The 4,149-nt window shown below is 43.7% G+C and overlaps 1 pseudogene; it reads left to right on the top strand.

Moving 5' to 3' along the window:
• Window positions 1-1,985: 1,985 nt before the first annotated feature.
• Window positions 1,986-3,340, top strand: LOC102854469 (annotated as a pseudogene).
• The last annotated feature ends 809 nt before the right edge of the window (window positions 3,341-4,149 follow it).

Raw genomic sequence — 4,149 nt, 5'->3', positions numbered from 1 at the left:
TCCCATTCTTCTCAGTATTATCCATAGTTTGTTATGATCTGTAATATACCTTTGCATAAGCAGCAAGGCATAATAATAGTCTCTCTAGAATTCTGTTTTTAGCCAAGATATAACTGACATCAGCATTGATATCCCTGATTTCATGCATCTGTTTCTCGTAAATTTCAATCTTTTCACATCAGCTCATTCATAGTGTGAAAGCTCTCCTCATATCTATCGAGATTTTCAACCTGAGGGCCTCATCTGGCACTCTATCCAACAATATTCTTCTGTCATCCTTACAGGTTTGAAAGGTGGAGTAATTCAAAAGCAGATAATAGTGCCCTGTTTCTTTATCTTCTTATACCTCTGCTGAAGTCTATCTACCATGGATGATCACACTAGTACTGAAAATACTGGTGGCATAGCTTTCAGCATCCAAGCAACACACAAGGAACAACAGGGTAAACAATGTACAACAAGTGGTTGAGGTATTGAACTACAGCTCCCCAAAAGTGTATGTTGAACGTCTTAACTTATTTTTGAACATCGTATTGTTTGGAAATAACATCTCTGAAAATGAATTGTTGTTGCTAGGTGGTCTTGAGTTGAGTACAACTCTTAGCAACTCTATGAACAACAAATTTGAACAGGCCATTGCTGCAATCACTGTGTCAATATGTGGTGAAGGATCTTTTTCTCCTTCATTCGTTGCCCCACCTTTCCAAGAATGATATCCTTATCCAAGGAATAGCCTGTCCTAGAACATTGTAGTGTATGTGAGATGAAGCTTCGCCATCCTTACCTCCAAAGAGCATTCTGGTTGCACCTTTTCCAAGACATATATTTGCTCTTATGGCAGTCCATGGGACAAATATTCAGTACTCTACCCTAATACCACAGTTTAAAAGTACTAACTTTTCTTCTGGAAAAAAGATTGCATGAGTGTTAATTTCATGTAGGATTTAAGAACAGTTATGTGATGACAGAAGCAGATGCAGTTGTAAGACAAGGATTACCTTCTGACTCCTCAAGGATTGTTAATCTCCATCAAAAGCTAAGAAATAGTAATAGGAACAGTTTTGTCTCTTAGAGATGCCTGAAAGAATCAACATAAAATTGTTTTCATTTGGATTTATAGCCTCGATAAACATCAGAAAGTAAACTTTTATTCTTTTCAAGACGTTGCAGGATGAACTAGTGTTTCATCTTGTTGTATGGAACATCACTATGACTTAAAGATGACCTAACTGCATTTAACAACAATAATAATACAAATTACTCAAAATTCTATACTCAGAAACATGCAAAATAAAGATACTTTCTAATCTCTATACTTTATTTCTCTTATGTACCATTGAGTAAGAAACACCAGAACTTGGAGGATCATAGTTGATCATAGCTGACCCTCCAGAGAGTTTTCAGAGACAGAGAGAACATAGGAGAAGATTGCTCATTTTTCTTCCACAAAGTAGCTGGGGAATTCAAGCTGATCCTTTGGTTTGGAAGTGCTACTCCTTATGACGAAATCACCAGAGCTTCCTAATCTCTATATAATATATTATGCTGTTGATTGCCATTGAGTCGACCTCAACTCATAGCCACCCTATAGGCCTGAAGCCTTCCTATAACTGTCTTTGTTTATCAAAGTTCATAGAGTTTGCAGAGGCATGTTGTTAAGGAAGTGGATGACACTCCTACTTTCAAACCTGTTTTACACTGGGAGCTTCACCAAACACTGTCTACTATGAGTAGCTGTTATGGCATTTGACACCCCAATGGCACAAATTTCAGCATCACAGCAACCTCAGGTTACCTCGGTACAGCATATTGACAGAAGAGTGTTTTACTACTTAGAAGAATGTTCCTCTAAAATACAATAACAACCGACTTTTAAATACAAAGGCCCTGCCCAACGTCCTGTTGACTCTAAGCATGAGTCTTAAATAAAGAAACAACCAATAGCTCTTGGGAAGGATTGGCAACTCCACATAAGGAGTGGTATCATGGAGAAATGTAAGGAAAGCTGAATTTAAGGACCTGCTCAGACTACTCTTACACTTGGTGACAGGCTTAAGAATGGTGGTGACCCAGTTGTTCCCATCTCAGAACCTGCTGTCTGCAAGTGGTGGCCAGGCGCAGCGGCTCTTGTGTTCCCCCAACTCACCTGGAGCATCCTGTCACATGCACAAAAGCTTGTCCCTGGCCACAAACCCAGCAGGAGTCAGGCCCAGCATCTTAAGCAGATGCCGCTGCCCACCACCACTGCCCCTCGTCCCATCTCTGAGCTGGCTAACAGTGGCTCCAAGTGTGAACAGGCACTGCTGGCAGCCAGAAATAATCCCGGAAAGGACCCTGCAACAAAACAGAAAAAACAAGAATAAAAAAAGATGCAGTGGTAAGGTGATTTTGAAATTGGCCACCCGCTGGGAAAAGGAAAATTTAGTAATGTTTATCTGGCAAGAGAGAAACAGAACAAGTTTATAGGGGCTCTAGAAGTGCTGTTTAAAGCTCTGCTGGAGAAGGCTGTGTGGAGCATCAGCTGCAGAGAGAGGTGGAGATCCAGTCCCACCCGAGACACCCTGATATTCTCAGGCTGTATGGTTATTTCCGTGTTGCCACCAGCCTTTACCTGATCCTTGAGTATGCATATCTGAGAACAGTCTGCAGAGAACTGCAGAAGCTCTCCAGGTTTGAAGAGAGAAGACTTCTACCTATATCGCCCAACTGGCAGATGGCTTGTGTTACTGCCATTCCAAGAATGTTATCCATAGAGACATTAAAACGGAGAACTTGCTGCTTGGCTCCACTGGAGAGATGAAGATCGCTGATTTTGTGGTGGGTCCAAGCCATGTTCTCCAGGAGAAGCACGCTGTGTGGCACCCTGGACTATCTGCCACCCCTGAAATGATCAAGAGCCACATGCATGACGAGAAGGTGGACCTCTGGAGCCCTGGGATGCTCTGCTACTAGTTCTTGGTGGGGAAGCCCCCCCTTCGAGACCAGCACATACCAGGAGACCTACAATAGAATCTCAAGGATTGAGTTTATGTATCCTGACTCAGTGGCGATGGAGGCTCGGGACCTCATTTCCTGACTACTGAAGAATAACCTGAGCCAGAGGCTGACCCTCCGAGAAGTCCTTGAGCACCCCTGGATCACAATCTATTCCTCCAAGTCCCCAAGTCCCCAGGACAAAGGAGGCACCAGCAAACAGTCTTGGGAATCAGGCAGCGAGGGCTTGGAGAAGAGCCACAGGGTCTTCATGCAGAAGTCTACAGACCTTCGAGCACCCACACTGACAGCCTCCGGGAAGTGTTCTTGTTCTTGGAGCCTCCTCCTGAGGAACTCCACTTTGTAAACGTGAAGCCCGCCGATCTCACTAGTTCTGGGGCAGCTGCACACAGCCCTACAGTGAGTGGTCCTGGGTTGAATCTGGTGGTGCTGCCCAGGCCTATGCCTCGGCAGCAGGAACGCTGTGGGTGACCCCAAGGGTGTGTGTATGTAATGTATTGTGTGGCCATGCCAGGCAAAGCTGTTGGAACGAACGATCCTGTCTGGCACATTAAATAAACACTTGGGCACAAAAAAAGCAAAATAAAACAAAAAACAAACAAACAAAAACCCAAACAACCAATATAGTATGGTCTTGTTACGTGCTTTTGAGTCGTTGAGTCGTCTGAGATGTATAGTGACCCTATGTACAGCATCTCTGAACCCTTCCCTGTCCTGAGCCAGTCTCACTAATTCTGACACACCAACTCCCATTGCCCCAGATACCATATCAATCCATCTCATCCGGGGTCTTCCCCTCCTATGCTGTCTCTCCACCCTTCCAAGCATAATGTCCTTCTCCAAGGACTGGTCTCTCCTGGTCACGTGCCCAAAGTATGTGAGGTGGAGCTTCAAAATCCTAACTTCCAAGAATAGACTTTGTTTCACCCTCTCCAAGACAGATTGATGTCTTGGCAGTCTATATGGTATGTTCAAGACACTTCTCCAGCACCATGATTTAAAGACATCTATTCTTCTGTCATCCTTAGTCATTGTTCAGCTCTCATTAGGTGCACCTTTGTCTCTAGACTGACATCCTTACTTTTTAGCACTCTGGAGAGGTGCATGACACCAGATTTTCCCAAAGCAATTCATCTTTTGATTTCCTAACTGTAG

Source organism: Elephantulus edwardii, unplaced genomic scaffold, assembly GCF_000299155.1.
Source record: "Elephantulus edwardii isolate Elephantulus edwardi_28Jun2011 unplaced genomic scaffold, EleEdw1.0 scaffold00013, whole genome shotgun sequence".
NCBI lineage: Eukaryota > Metazoa > Chordata > Mammalia > Macroscelidea > Macroscelididae > Elephantulus > Elephantulus edwardii.
The sequence above is the reverse complement of the archived record's forward strand: the minus strand, read 5'-3'. Positions and strand labels throughout refer to the sequence as shown.